Source organism: Grampus griseus (assembly GCF_964374135.1).
Source record: "Grampus griseus genome assembly, chromosome: 12".
NCBI classification, from domain to species: domain Eukaryota; kingdom Metazoa; phylum Chordata; class Mammalia; order Artiodactyla; family Delphinidae; genus Grampus; species Grampus griseus.
This window is the reverse complement of record NC_139006.1, coordinates 74463280-74480150: the sequence shown is the minus strand read 5'-3', so window position 1 is coordinate 74480150 and position 16871 is coordinate 74463280. Positions and strand designations below refer to the sequence as shown.

The 16871-nt window shown below is 35.6% G+C and overlaps 1 pseudogene across 1 annotated transcript in view; it reads right to left on the bottom strand.

Annotated features, from left to right (window-relative positions):
- Positions 1 to 6632: 6632 nt before the first annotated feature.
- Positions 6633 to 16871, bottom strand: part of LOC309830540 (glutamate decarboxylase 1-like) — a 28244-nt pseudogene continuing 18005 nt past the window's right edge. Inside the window, exons 12-14 of the transcript in view lie at positions 16695 to 16773; positions 10611 to 10718; positions 6633 to 6806 (exon numbers count right to left, since the gene is read on the bottom strand). The product of the transcript in view is annotated as a glutamate decarboxylase 1-like (transcript). The remainder of the gene's footprint in view (positions 6807 to 10610; positions 10719 to 16694; positions 16774 to 16871) is intronic.

Genomic DNA, 16871 nt, shown 5'->3' with positions numbered 1-16871 from the left:
TATATATAGGACACAGACAGGAAAACTGACCGACCGTGGATCAGGGATAATTCATGGATAAAATTTATATAAAACTTCTTTTCCTGATAAAGGTATGACTCTTCCTTCTAGATTAATGTTACATTTTCTGATAAAGTCTGGTCATTTTTTCAGAAAGGTGGTGTTCTTTGCACTTAGGAAATAAAATTATGAAACCAGAGTATAATTGAAAAATGTTTCAATTTTTTTCATTATGTCAAATTATTTGAAATACTTTTTACTTAAGTAATAGATTCATAATCTTTATATCATTCTTCTTTAAATAGTTTCAGATCATACCTTTCTTGTTACTGCCCCCATAAACATCTACACACACTTTAGGCGCAACTATTGTCTATTTGTTCTGTGTTGTGCCTCTGACACAAGCCTTTGCACATGGAAAGGCAGAATGACAAACTAGAAAGAAAATGCGTTTTGAACACTGAGTTCAGAAACTTATCTCAAAACAACAATTTTAAAACTTGTGTTTGTAGTATTAATAATATTAGCATGTATCTAGGGTCTATATTTAAGACTTCAGGCACTGTTTAAAGAACTTAATATAAACAAACTAATTCATTTACCTGTGAGGAATTCTTATTATTTATTATAGAGATGGGGAAAGTGACTACAGGAAGACCAGGGAACTTGCTAGTAAGGGGCAGTTTGCCTGGTTCCAGCATCTGTGCTCTTTAAGCTGTTTGTCATGCTTTTTATTTTCACAAAGTTTGTGACTATGCCTTCTTTAGAAAACAGAATCAGCTAAAATAAAATATGCCAAAGTGATTTCAAGCTAGAAAATGGCTATCAAAAATTAGATTATTACTAGCTAGTATCTCATTTTCAACAAATGCTTTCATAGGATTTTCATAGTGCAGTTTACCAGTGATTTAAACTTAGGAGGTTATAGAACCCAATTAGACTATTTGTAATCAAAGTAAAAATAGCAAAAATATTCATAGCCTTTCAAGGACCATAGGCTCATAAAGTACTGCTAGAATTTATTAACCAAAGCTATTTTAATTATTTTATAATTTAAAACATGGTAAGGTTTGCAACTAGATGTACCAAAGATGCTTCTTTAAGAAATTTTAAAGTTATTCTTAACAGGATATTTCAGAGTATTGAGAGGAATCTTGGAGATGGTAAGACTGTTTGAATATCCAACAAACTGTAGAATTGAAGGCACAACAGTGTTTGTTTTGTTTTGTTTTTTGTTTTTCATTTTTATTTATGGCTGTGTTGGGTCTTCATTGTTGCACACGGGCTTTCTCTAGTTGCGGCGAGCGGGGGCTACCCTTCGTTGTGGTGCGCGGGCTTCTCATTGTGGTGGCTTCTCTTGTTGCGGAGCACAGGCTCTAGGTGTGCAGGCTTCAGTAGTTGTGGCATGTGGGCTCAGTAGTTGTGGCTTACGGGCTCTAGAGCGCAGGCTCAGTAGTTGTGGTGCACGGGCTTAGGGGCTCTGTGGCATGTGGGATTTTCCCGGACCAGGGCTCGAACCCATGTCCCCTGCATTGGCAGGTAGATTCTTAACCACTGCGCCACGAGGGAAGTCCCACGACAGTGTTCCTTATAAATGGTTCATTAGTTTGAGAGGATGCTGGTATGGTTTAGTGGGATATCTGTTATTCCTATAGATAGCTTAAATAATGTATCAGCATAGCCACTGTCATCACTTTATCAAGAAAGTGTCTTGCAAAGTTGTTTTTTTTATTTTTTCTATGTGAAAAGACATTCTGTGTAGGAGTGAAGATCAGAAAGATTTAATGCCCATTCATTCTTATATTTGTGAAAGGAAAACTATAATGGGGACCTAGACATAAGAAATCTCACAAGAGATGGGAAAAATTCCAATATTCTTGTAAAAATATTTATTGAATTTTTACCCACATTCCATGGGGGGGTTTAGATTAGGAAAAAACAGGTATATTTAGATGGACAATTTAGATGGAAAGGGTTGGATACCGTTCGAAATATAGCAAACAAAGGTGACAGCGGGGCATAGCCTCTGGGTGGAGCCAGTATTCCTCATCTCTTCGTGAAGGCTGGGCAAGCAGCCCAGGGGAAGAGCAAGGGGCTGATTGGGCAGAATAAACATTAAAAGTTGTGTCCTAGATGGAGGACTAATGTGAAAGCCAGACATTAGAGGGAAAACAAAACAAAACAAACAAGCAAAAAAAAGCCTGACTCTTCATTCAAAAGTAATTACGGGACCAACTGAGCTCAAATGCCAAACAAAAAACTGAAGACCCCAAGAATATAAACCAATTATGATTCAGCAAAAGAGAGACTGTTTAGAGTCAATCCTGTGCCACTGTGACTTTTCTCCATTGCAGACCCACTTCTATAGGGCTGCACTGGAAACAGTGAAGGAATTAACTTAGACCAGGGTCTTCAAGCATTTCTTCTCAGTCTCCTGGGTCAGATAATCATTGAGCTAATACAAAGGATCTGACTTGTCAAATCAGACTCAGAGATCGTGTTCAGTATGAAGATTTACTAAGAATTTCTAGGATACACGTAATTGCGAAGCACAAAGTAGAGAGAGGCATGGGATTGTCAAAGAGTTGCCCAGGTCCTTTCTTGCTGGTTCAGACTACATTAACATATGAAGTCTCTAGGTAATGTATGATGCTACATTAATTACATGGAAGGGAGCTTTTTCAGTCATGAAACATCTCTACTTTATATTCAGGTAGCTATATAACTCGTGTGATATTTTCCAGAGAGCTAAGCCCTGTAAATCCATACATTTCATCTTGTTTTCTACATGCAAGTTAAATAAGACAATGACGTTGTGCTAATATGGGTCTCCCTTTTGGATTCTTGAGCTACTGAGATCTAAGCTGTCTCTCAAGCTAGAAGCTTCAGGCTCTGTGGACTTTTATCTTCTCAATGCACGTTGGCAAATTTACTGCCGAAACTTAATTCCCTATTACCTTGCACTGCTAAATTCTTATCTCTTCTTGGATTATTGCAATGGCCTCTAAGGCCTGCTCTTCCTCCAATCAGTCCTTGAAACTGCCATCAAAATCAATGTCTTTTCCCCCCTCATCAATACAAGTTTTATTTTATTACCCCCACTGCATTCACTTTAGTTGTTTTCACAATGTCAAAATGCTAAATTTAAGGACCTATAATTCTCTAGCTACTTGAAGCAGACTCCGTAATTTTATACTCTACTCCAGCAATAGCAAACTGTTTATTTAAGTATTTTTGATTCTCCACGTAACTCTGATTATCATTGCTCCATGTTATCTGCCTGGTAAGAATCTAAATATTTCAGAACCCCCTTTGGATGTTGTTATATGTTTCAAGTGTCCTCTATATGTTATGCACAATTCTATACTAGCACTTTGAATTGAAAATAAAATTTAAAAACACATTATTTTCACTTTTTGGTCTACCCTAAGTTCAGGAGACACAGTCTCTCTGGAAGTCATCTCTGTTGGTTAAACCAGTGCTATTTATTATATGTCATATATTTGGGAAAAGTTCAAAAGAAAAAGATAAAGTTAGTAATATCCCTTTAAGAATTTTATGTTAAACTAAGTCTCTTAACAGCAAGAAAGGAGCCCATTTTATAGAATTCCTGTAAGTTATGGAAAGAAAACTCACACATTATTTCATGTAATACAAGGTTTGTGTCAGAACCTTGGTTGAGAGAACACAGCAAAGGGAACAGTGTTCTGTGGCTAAAATAATTTTGACTGGCCATGAAATAAAAAATAATCCAAGTTCAAGGGTGGGGGGATGACACAGGTTAATGAGTATTATCCTTTCTTTAATTTAAATGTTACAATTTTTCAACAATGTGTAAAATAGGTATCCAAATAATTGAAAATGCTGTATACCTCAAAATAGAACAATGCTTATTAGGTTCCTTGTTATTAACAAGACACTGCTGAATAAAACAGAACTGATATTGGAAGAAAGCACTGTTTTAACTAATTTATATAACCTATGCAATATATATTAAAGTATTCTTATGATTTAGTATATTCTTATTTCAAAGTGTTGATTAAGAAATAAAACCAATACCTAAAATTGTGGCTGTAGGGACAAAGAAACTTGAGGCATATTTTTTGAAAAGGAAATGTTTAATCTGTGTGTGATAAACTTTATGTAATGATAAGCAGTTATGAATAATGCATAGAGAAGAAACAGATTTATGTTTCTAAGTCTGACAAACCAGATCGCATTTGGAACAAACCCTCCCGTATAGCACAGTAATTCTTATTAAAGGATACGTTGCACTAAGATACTTAAACTGCTCTTCCCTGTATTTCACAAAGACACAAACTATCAAAGTCTGTAGCATAATCAATTTTATGTTTCCTCTGAGAAAAACTTTGGACATGAAATGTCTTATTTATATGGTAGAAGAGCAATTGAAAAGAATCTCTATCCCAATTCATGTGTCTTTATTTCTAAAATATAAAAGTTTTCAGACATTTAACTTGAATGGATGCAACAGAGCTTGAAAAACAGAAGGGTACAATCTCCTCTGTAATGAAGAACCATGACAATATTTGCACCCTGAATGATTAATAAAGATAAAACCAATGTTATGGAACTTTATTTTTACCTAGTCTAGCTACTGGGTTGGCCAAGAAGTTCGTTGAGTTTTTTTCCATAAAATGGCTCTAGTAGTGCTTAGTTGTCTTTAACTTCATTCAAAACAATTTTGTTAGATTGTATTGTGACAGGTGTCGTATCAGTGTGCATTTTTAAAAAAACATCAAAATTGGTGAATTTTTGTGTAGCCATTTTAATATTGAATATAGAAGGAAAAAAGCAACATTTTCAGCATATTATGTTTTATTACTTCAAGAAAGGTAAAAACACAACCGAAACACAAAAGATTTGTTTAGTGTATGGAGAAGGTGCTGTGACGGATCAAATGCGTCAAAAGTGGTTTGTGAATTTTCGTGCTGGAGATTTTAATATTTTAATATTTTAAATCTCTGGCTTTATTTGACATAATAAAAAATTAATTGTGCAAAACTAACGATTATGCACTGAGCCTATACACAGCCAAGACTACAGAGCTCTTATTGGGTCTGCCTTTCTGTTTGTCTGTTGGTGGGAAATAATTGTTAATGGGCTACAAAGAAGGAGTTATATATATATACTATATTAAATCCTTTTCCTCTCTGTATTCTTCTCTAAATTCAATTCTATATTTCCATTTATTTTTCTCATCATGTAATAATTTTTAAGGTCTCAGCTCTCTTTGAAGTTACAAAATTATTTGATTTTTTCCTATATTGAGAAAATATCTTTTAATTTTTTCAGCTTTATTGTATTATAATTGATAATTAAAATTGTAACATATTTAAAGCGTGCATAATGATGATTTGATATATGTACACATTGTGAAAGAATAAAATAACATATACAGAGTGATTCAAAGTTTTAAAAAATATTTAACACAATTACTTTATTTTATTCTAACAACATCCCTGCAGTATAGGCACAATTATTATTCCTATTTCAGAGAAGAGGAAAGAGATCTGCATAGCTCAAGTGATTTGACAAATGGCTCGACTGGTAGTAGTGTATGTGAATTGCATCAAGGCATTTAGCAGGTTATTTGTCATACACACTTGAGAGAAAACCTGGCTAGCGTCAAATTTGGGTTTTATTACTTATCAGCAGCATGCTGTTAGACACAGTATTTAAATTCTTTAAATCTTCATCTTCTCATTCATGAAATGGGGATAATAAATCACTTTAAATCGTAATATTGAGAGAAATAAATGAAACCATGCAAGTTAAGATTCGTAGCATACCGTAAGTGCTCAATGTTAACTCTATTATCTCAAAAAAGGAGCTGAAAAATACTGATTTTATCATCACTGTGGAGCTACCTGATTCCATTTTGTGAATTATGGCCAATATACTTTTGGAGAATTATAAAACGATGCCACTGTTGTTGACCTTTAGAGACATTAAAAATGGCACTGCAGAAAAAAATGAATTAAATCATTGCATAGAAACTTGGTAGAAGACACAGTTCCTTCTAAATAAAAATGCAGGGATCAAAAGGCAAATATGTCAGCCCTTGTCATTCTCTTCCCTGACTCTCTGCTCCAAAATACAGAACGTTTTGTTCATCTGATTTATTGAAATAGAGAAACATCATAAGTATTATTTTATTTTTTACAGAAACAGAACACTACCATATGTTACTGAAAATGATTTCACCTCGGGAAGGCTTTATGCAACTAATTCAAGCATGTAAATATATGTTAACTTACCAAATGTTCACAATGGAACTTCTTTCTGTACAAGAGGTAGGATTTTTGTCTTTCTTATTTATTGACGTATTCTAACACACCAAGAAAAGTCCCTGACAGTTAATGGATTTTCAATAATCTTTCATTGAATTAATGAAAACAACAAATACATAAACAAAATTGAATCTATTATCTATCTATCTATCAATCTTCAATGACCCACTGTTCTTTATTCATCTTGTATAACAGGATAAAAGAGAATCAAACGTTCTGAAGAAAGAATATCATTTATAATATTCCTTTCTTATTATCTTCAGCAGTAAATCTTTAAAGTTGGTGTTTAGTTTTGGTATTCAAAATCATATTGCAGTATCATAAATCTTTCCCAAGTCTTTCAATTTCATCAATAACATAGTCAACATCAGTTTGTCCTGTGGCAGGATTAGAAAAGACCATTCGAAAAAAATTTACTTTGTCCCCATAAGGCTGGTAGTTTAGCATGGCTGTGCCTTCCTCTATCATTTGTGCTTTAATCTTTGGAGCAATCTGTGTATAAATGCAAATATCATTAAAAGGAAATTTTACAAGTAAATACTGTTCCACATCCTAGATGGCTACATAACTATCATTAGCTTGAAGTAAATTGCAGGCAATTTAAAACTGTCAGGGATAATTTTTAAGCAGCAGCTTAGTACAGAGAAAAGGCAGCACGTTCTATATTCATACTGTAGCTCTTGTTACTCCATGATTCACGATTACCAAACTCACAAAATAATGCAAGTGTGCTAGAATACATTAAAGAAGGTTGTGTGACATTTTATTTATATGGCAATTCAAGTAGAAGTATCTGGGAGAGGTAAAATGAAATAGAAAATGGAAAAGCAGTAGTATCTTTTGGTATTCTAACTTCTGCTCTTTGAATCATTACAATACATCTTGAGTTTTTCTACAAGGTCACTGTTTTGCAGCAAAACATAGTTTCTTTGTAAATTTTACAGAGACAAATTCTATCTGTTTATCTTGCACAGCTCCTAAAACAATACCATGCACGTGACATTAGATCACATTACGCCCTTGGGTTATTATTATAAGACAAAGTGGTACTGAGGCTCGGAAAGGAAGAGGAGGGTATTCTGTAACTATTGAATGTGTTCCTCTTCTCGAAACTTCTACTCCTGCACAGTTTACCTTTAAAATGCTACAGATGCTCTCCATTACTTAACTTTCCCATAAGTTTTTATATATGGCAGGGCATATACATATATATATATATATATATATGCTTATATAGTCATTATATGGTCAGACATTTCATTTAATGTCCTTCTTTAATATTTTAATTAATCAACATGACCATAAAATAAAAGGTATTAGTTATTGCCTGCAATATTATTAAAAACTGCTTTATATTTCCCCTTTGCCCTCCATCCAGGAGCATGCGCAGATCTCTGAGAGGGACGGCTCTCTGGTGAGTGTGTGTATCTCCAGGAAATAGCTCGCTCTCTGTAAACGTGTACTCCGCTAACTCTCAGCTGGTAGTAATTACCCTAGTAAAAGGTAACACTTACATGTTAAGAAAAAAAATTAAGAGCTTCACTCAATACTTGCCTCAAACCACAAAATATTTAAACAAGGGGTATTATCAAAAAGCAAAACAAAACCAAAAAAATTCTCTATTTTCTCTTAAGACTTATAAGCCCAGTGAAATTTTCTGATGACATAAAAAGTTGATGCCCTTAAACACTGATATCAGATAGTTTATGTTCAACTTCTCCTAGGGCGGATCACATTGCCTAAGATGAGTAGTTGTGATGTTGGTCAACTCAAAAGTGGTGGTGATACTATTATAAAATGTATGTATATAATGCATGCTTAAGATAGGTTAAAAACTTACAGTAAATGTATAGCTAAATAACATGTAATAGTGGCAATTCTCTTTATTTTAATATACATTCTTAGGGTAAAGATTAAATCTTCTCATTGCTATGACATTTATTTGGATTTTTTTCAGTATTGATCACTGATCTGTAATAAAATCTCTCCTAGATTCTTGCTCAGATGACCTTATGATAAATATTTCAAATGTGATAATTCTTCTCCAAGTACATCTTCTATTGCTCATAAAAATTGTAATTATTTCTATTCTTATCTTCTCCCCACTAAGCCTTCTAGCTTAGAACTCAGATTCTGTCTTATTCATTTTATACCTCTAAATCCTCTGGAACATATGGCAAGCATTAACTGATGAATGAATTAACCAAAGGGTAAAAAACTCAGTAGATTGAATATTAGCATTCAAAAAATATTTTTCAATTATATAAAGGATGACTAGATTAATTTGCAAAATGACTGGTGGGTTGAGATTTCACTTGGTTCCATACAAATATTTTTAAAAAATGGCTTAAGACCACATTACCGCCTTCCACTAACCAATCAAACTAACCCAGACACATTATTTCAAAGGCAATATTAAAATGATAAATACCACACCATACACACAAACTTACCTTTTGCAGTTCTTGATCTCTTCCAAACTTTTTGGGATATGTTTAAGTCCAGAAGCAGACATTGGTGAACTCAGGCTAAATCAAATATTAAAAGTTTAGGGCTTCCCTGGTGGCGCAGTGGTTGAGAGTCCACCTGCCGATGCAGGGGACACGGGTTCGTGCCCCAGTCCGGGAATATCCCACATGCCAGAGAGCGGCTGGGCCCGTGAGCCATGGCCGCTGAGCCTGCGCGTCCAGAGCCTGTGCTCCGCAACGGGAGAGGTCACAACGGTGAGAGGACCGCGTACCGCAAAAAAAAAAAAAAAAAAAAAAAAAATTAAAATTTTACAAGTATTCTTAAAGTTTTACCTAATTCTTTAGTAATTTTATAAGTATCCTTAAAGCCCTACCTAATTCCTTAATTATCCCAGAAGTATTTAATTTAACTTTTAATATATTTTATTTTAAAATAGTTTTTGAGGATCTAATACATGTATCAGGCACCAAATACAGAGATAAAGGAAATGGTGTCCTCACAGAGTGCCCAGTCTTCAGCCATCCATCCCATGCCCATTCCTCAAAATATATTAAATATTTTAATGGCAGTGCCAATTTTATATTTGAGTAAGGTCATTCAGGACAATCAATTAGGGGAGAGAACAATTGAGGGGAGGAGAATATTAGTTAATAGAATGTTATAGTAATTCAGGAGAGAATGGAGAGGACTTCACTGAAGCAGTGGCCACGGGTACAGATAGAAGAGTTTAAATTTCCCAAATCTTCAAAAGATAGAATTGATCTTTGCTAGGTCTTCAAGATGAATTCAAGGTTCTGGCTTCAGTGACTAGATGTCTTTTATATAGATAAAGGGGTATAAGAGAACTTTACTTAAATCAATTTATGAAAGCTCATTTCAGAGAGGCAGATAAATGATCAGAGAATGTACAGTATTAAAAACAAACAGATTTCTTTACTTCTAGTTTCCACTTAAGACTGAGCGAGACTAACCAAAAATAGAAATAATACAATCAGAGGGAGACAATGTAGAAAAAAGACCAAGCACCTTTGTTTCCTAATAGTTACTCTTACTAGCATGACTTAAAGCATGCCATTGGGTTGGCTGACTGGGCCTTGCAGAGGAAGATGGATAGAATACTAGCAAAACTCTCCATTTTTTCATTAATATCTACTTAGTACTTTAATAATGATTAACCAAGGATTATCATATAATTTAAAGCCCACTTTTTCTTATGTCATCTACTATCCAGAAACCCAACTGCATTCTCTAACATACAAGAAAAAAACTAGGAACAATTAAATTACTCTTAATTCAGTGCCATCAAAATCAGAAAAGCAATTATAACCAAAGAGTTTCATCTCAAAAATTTAAAAATTGAGTATAATCATCAAATTAATCTTTTGGACCCTCGGCCTGTAAGAAAGAGAACTCAAATGGAAAAGTTTTTAAAACCGAAATGTTTTGCATTTAGATAAAATATTTAAAATAATTTTTACATATAACTTTTAAATTATCTCAAAGTATTGGATAGGTAACATATTCAAGTAAAAAAAATACTCAGCAAAGGGCTTCCCTGGTGGCGCAGTGGTTGAGAGTCCACCTGCCGATGCAGGGGACACGGGTTCATGCCCCGGTCCGGGAAGATCCCACATGCCGCGGAGCGGCTGGGCCCGTGAGCCATGGCCGCTGAGCCTGCGCGTCCGGAGCCTGTGCTCCGCAACGGGAGAGGCCACAGCAGTGAGAGGCCCGCGTACCGCAAAAAAAAACAAAACAAAAACTCAGCAAAGAAAGTATAGATACTTTAAACTCACTCTCACAAAAAAAGCCCACTAATCGAGTCCTTACCTTTGCATCAAATACTAGCTTAAAGTTATCTTTTCTCTTTAAAACTTTATAAAAGTATTTTGCAAGTTCCATATATCTGTTGATCTGTGCCTCAAAGCCATAGGTTCCCTGTAGTTAAAAAAAATCAAAAGCTTCATTCAAGTAAGTACCTTTAAATTACACTGAAGAAGTTCCTGAAATGTATTAAATTTATTTAAATGTACTTATTTAAATAAATGTGATTATTATCTTACTAACAGTAGGTATTATATATTCTCACTGCATTCTTATTTCTATCCCCTCAACCTGCTTTTACTCCCTACTGTCTGTGGAACTTGAGGCAAGTTACTCAGCCTTTCTAAGTTTGGTTGCCTAGATCTACAAATGTTTGATAAATATTTTGACATGAATTTTTTATCTGTCTAGTATGCAGAGCAAATTTTTAAAATAAGAAATATGACAAATAAAGCCCTTGGCATACTGGCTGGCACAGTGCATCTTAAAACTGACAATTGTTGAGCTTCAGCAGTATATCAGGTATGTAGTTTAGTGCTTTGTACTCTTAGTTTAATTTACTCTTAGAAGAATCCTATAAAGTGGATAATGGAGGCACAGAAAAATCGACCAATCTGTCTCCACTCACCGTCTTTCCCTTGGTGATTTCCACTTGTTTCATGGCTCTAAGCAGTATATACAGGTTGATGACTCTCCCACTTTCATTTCCGTCTGAGACCTCATCTCTGAACCTCAGTCTCCTGCTTCACATAACTAATAAACGTCTCAAAATCAATGTCCAAAAGTGAACTCCTGACCTGTCTGCACCAACTTGTTTCTCCCAGTCTTCCCAATCTCAGTAATACATCAGTTTTATCCTTTAGTTGCTAAGGCCCAAAACATCAAAGTTTTCTTATCCTTGACCCTCTTTCTTTTTCTCACTCCCCACATCTAATATTTTGGAAAATTCCACAGGATTTACCTTTAAAACGTAATTAGAATCTAATATATCTTAACCTATTCACTGCCACTATGCTGGCCCAATCACTGTCCACTGCATTACTGAAATTGCTTCCTAACTGGTCTCTTTGCTTCTGTCCATACGTTCCATGTATGTCCATGCTGAGGGTACGTGTTCATAGTTACTCTAGGCTTGTGTAGTGTAGAGCCTTGACAGCCATGTGAGGTGGTACTTCAGTGTCTTCTCAATACTTAAGCCTTTGTGATCAGAGCTGGCTTCATGAGCACACAACCTGTGCAGTCACACAGGGCCCACATTCAGAAGGGCTTCAGGCTTAACGTAATGCTCTGCTGTCGCTGTCCTGAAATTCTTTAAAATTTTATTTTGGACTTGTGTTTTGAAAGTGAAGTCCAGTGGGACAATGGATTATGCCTATGAGCTAAGGAGATACAGACAACATATATGTCTGCCACTCCTTGCCTCCCCAGGCACACATAGCCTTTGCATTGCACAATGAGCATGGGATTCCACTGGTCCTACCATATGTGGCAACTCAGTGACAATGCAAATAGCACGAGGTAAGGATGCTACACCTACAACTAAGTAAGCGGGGATGCTCGGAGCCCCCAAGAGGCTACACTTTGTTTAAATCAGAACTTGTTTTCAACAGAGACCAAAGGCAATGGAGTTCTAAGAAAGAGTAATGACGGAGGAACCCTTTCATTTTCTTTCTTACATTATTTCCTCATATGAACAGCTCATTCCATGTTAGCCACATTGATCTCCTTGTTGTGTCTTAGATGCAACAGGTGTGCTTCAGTCTCTAAGATTTTAAATTGAGATTCCCTCTTGCTACACAGCTAACTATTAGCGTGATCTCCTCTTCACTTTCTTCAGATTTTTGCACAAATGTAACCTTCTTATTGACAATTACCATACTATTTAAAATTATAAATACTTAACCCTAGCACGCAACTTTTTATCCTTTTTCAAAGCCTTATTTTTCTCCACAAGAAATATATATGAATCAAAATGTGTAAAAAGCTTTGATTGTATGAACATTTGGTCAGATGCTCCCAACTTTCACAATTTTGTAAAAATATTGGTTTGGAGAAGGCATTACTAGTCTTTGAAATGCTTAAGAATAGACATGATTAAATAGCAGTGGACTAATATTTTGAGCTAACCACTTTATCATTTGATATTTTTCTTTGAGGGCAGTCTGGTTCAGGGAGAAGCTGTAAGTAATTAGAGGAAGAAAAAATTGCAGAAAAGTTAATAGAAATTATTGATGAAGAATATTCCTACTCTGAATTCTGAAGAAATGGGGCTAAATATCATTGAAATACTTGGCATAGAGTTTATTACTCTTCAGCAATTTTCCACATAGAGCTTTTGGTGGCATTCAATGCATACTAAATTGGCAATGAAAAGTATCAGGATATGCATCCTCCTCGTGAATGTATCTTTAAGTTTCTTGAAAAAAATCTACAAAGATTGAATAGTAAAGACAATGGCACTTCTATTCTGAACTTAATTGGACTCTGTTAGCCCAGGTCCTCCAAACGGCAGACACCAAGATGAGATTAAAGGTGCAAGGACTTCATTAGTGAAGTACCTGTGTGAAAGACAGTGGGAAGGAGCCAGTCAGACTGGGAGAGCTTTCAGACTGTGCATAAGTCTGACCCTAAGTGAAGGAAACAGGTGGGGAAAGGTGGGGAAGAAGCGTCCTGGAGTATGATGAAATCTAAGTAAAATTCAGAAAGGCCCTTGGGAACTCTTCACACCAACTCAGCTATCAAGAGAGTCTCGTGTCTCTCAGGAATGGGAATGCCTTAGAATCCCTGCCGTGCTCAATCAGTGACTGACTGGGAGAAAACTCTGGAAAGCACAGCCTCAGGGCAAATGCAGTTATGAATTTAAGAGAAGCAGATGGGCTCTTGGACAATTAAGCTCCCTATAGCACTCTCCTGGCCAAACACAGTCATTTTATGAATATAAAACCAGTCCAACCCATGTAGAAAATCCAACCAAAAAGAAGCTTTTGCATTCGATTTGCTTCTGCATAATAATCGATGTTTGTAGAATCTTACATTACTATATGATTTTCTTCTTACTTACTTTTGTAACCTATCACAGTATTTTAGGTAACTAATTTTATTTTTAAGAAATATGAATTTCATTAAAGGTGGCTCCTCATCCTACTATCAATGAAGTATTCATTCTGTAATTATAGCAAATGAGAAAAACTATGAAATTTTTCATTTCTATCTCTGGACTTCATTCTTAATGCCCATTATTTTGTGAAGAGTACTGATGGAGACTCACATAGCAAATGTTTAAATATTTACTAGTTATAAATCATGCTACAAACTTGCAAGTCAACTCCTCCCATTCAAGCCCATCATGGGTATTTACCTGAACCTGATTTCTTGTATATAAAAATGTTTTATAATATAAAAGAATTCCCATTTCACAGTACGCTGAATTTTTTTTCCTATTCCCAGGACTGGCCCTACTTATATAACATCTGTTTATACACCATTTTTATGAAGCAGTCTCCATATGCAAAAGATGATGGGCCTGCTTTTCATCACTACCCAGGTGAGTTTTGGCATTCCCATGGTGCTATGAATTGTATTAAGAAAGACAATATGAATTTGTGGAAAAAAATATATTTTGGATTTAGGTGAGTTGTCACCTTTGCTCCTTAGATGTAGTTCTCTTCATCCACTAGCAAGTTAATTTCTTTACCTATTTAACAGATATAACCAGCACAACTGTTGGGAAACATAAGCTAAATAACATACGTAAAGCTTCCTAGCCTAATACATGTTCAATGAATGGTAGATCCATTACTATTGAATGAATGTATTCATTATTTCAATGCCTCATTATCAAAAGAATTTAAGGTGAGTTACCAATGTCGATACACTATTCAAAGTGGTTTTTTTAATGCTTGTTTTGAACTAGGTGATTATAAGGTTAGGAAAAAGCAGTTGATGAAAGAGATAAATTTAGAAGAGAAAATGCTGCCAATATATTATATACTAACCAATATATTAATGCCAATATATTATAGACTAACCAATATATTATTGCAAATATATTATAGACTAACCAAAGTAGGATCATGAATTTGCCTCTGTGATTCATGTTACAGAACATATTTTTCTATTAGTGTTTTGTACTAGGAATTCCATATCTACCAAATAAAAATCTAACCAGCTCTAACTGCCTCTGATACTGACATCTGAGAGAGTCCCTTAGGGTCCATGGGTGGGTAATGTAATGGAGAGGACCAGGTCCCCAATATATTAAAGATGTTGTTAGTTCATGGCAAAGCTTTCATCTGAACAGAACCTAATGCCCATCTTCCTATAGAGTACTAGGAAGAAGGTGATAGGAATAGCTTCCTAAAAGCATGTCAATTATTTAAATTAAATTTTAAATAAGGGACAGTTAAAAATTATAAATAAGGGGCAGAATGAGGGTGTAGACATGTCCTGCTGTTGTCATAGTGTTTGGAGAGACAATATATGCTGCTCTTGGGCTTACCTGGTGGCGCAGTGGTTGAGAGTCCGCCTGCCGATGCAGGGGACACAGGGTCGTGCCCCGGTCCGGGAGGATCCCACATTCCACAAAGCGGCTGGGCCCGTGAGCCATGGCCGCTGAGCCTGTGCGTCCGGAGCCTGTGCTCCGCAATGGGAGAAGCCACAACAGTGACAGGCCCGCGTACCGCAAAAAAAAAAGGAAACGAAATTGAGTTATTTTTAGTGAGGTGGATGGACCTAGAGTCTATCATACAGAGTGAAGTAAGTCAGAAAGAGAAAAACAAATACCGTATGCTAACACATCTATATGGAATCTAAGAAAAAAAAAAAAAAAGGTCATGAAGTACCTAGGGGTGAGACAGGAATAAAGACACAGATCTACTAGACTAGAGCATGGACTTGAGGATGTGGGGAGGGGGAAGGGTAAGTGGTGACAAAGTGAGAGAGTGGCATGGACATATATACACTACCAAACGTAAGGTAGATAGCTAATGGGAAGCAGCCGCATAGCACAGGGAGATCAGCTAGGTGGTTTGTGACCACCTAGAGGGGTGGGATAGGGAGGGTGGGAGGGAGGGAATGCAAGAGGGAAGAGATATGGGAACATATGTATATGTATAGCTGATTCACTTTGTTATACAGCAGAAACTAACACCATTGTAAAGCAATTATAGTCCAATAAAGATGTTAAATAAATAAATAAATTCACATCCTTTCTCTGAAAACCTTGCCAACAGGTGAGTGTCAAAATACAGATTTTTTTATAATAAGTAGTTTAGTCCATATATAGACGATAATGCAGCATTTCATTGGGGTCTGGGGCTGTATGTCATAATCAAATTCATTAACATTTCTATAGTGAAGTATGAATATCTACATTAAGTGGGTACATAGAGTCAATATGAGCCTCACAACAGGTCAGGATTGGTTTTGTCACCTGATGAACTACAAAAAAATTAATTGTTCAGAATGTCTTTAAATTTTAAAATTGTAAATAAGGGACTGTAAACCTATAATCCTTCAATTCTTGCTTAATTGGTGATAATTTATAAGGGAATAAAGAGGGAATTGTAATAGATAAGTTGGAGAGTATAGCAGAGGTTAGAGATCACAAAGCTCATACATGTTAGAGCAAAGATTTGAAAATGAATGAGATTAACCTCAGGTCCATCTTCCCTGCTAAATGACACTGGTCATAGATGAAGGACTACCTAAAAGCTGAAAGATATTGAGGGGAAACAATTCCAATCAGAGATGATGAAAACTTGCACTATGACAGAGAAGGCAGGTTCAAAGAAATAAGAAGAGTTAAATATCTTAATTAGATTTTTTAAAGAGCAATTCAAACTTGCCCTAAGAAAGCAGTTAGTATTTGAATGGGAAAAAATAATTGCAATATTTTAACTTAAATAAAAGGACTATATCATAAAATAAAAAGATCAAAAGGGAAGGATCAGTTTTCTTCAACAGGGCAAATGGTGCTGCACTACGTTAATTCAATGAGGCCACAATTAGTTTGGTTTTGAACATTCACAATGAAGCTAATCATTACCAAGACATCCATTATGTCCCTACTTGAAAACAGAAATTATTTACTTTTTCCCCAGTCAGGATAGCAGAGCACTGAAGGGGGATACCCATGAGTTTATGTGGATTTCAGGTCACAGAGTTGGCCCTAGGTGACAAAACAGCCCCAGTTAGTGCTCACCGTCTAATGAAAGAAAATAGAAGCATAAATAGGTTCTTTCGCTTGCACAAGCAATGGCCCAGGTC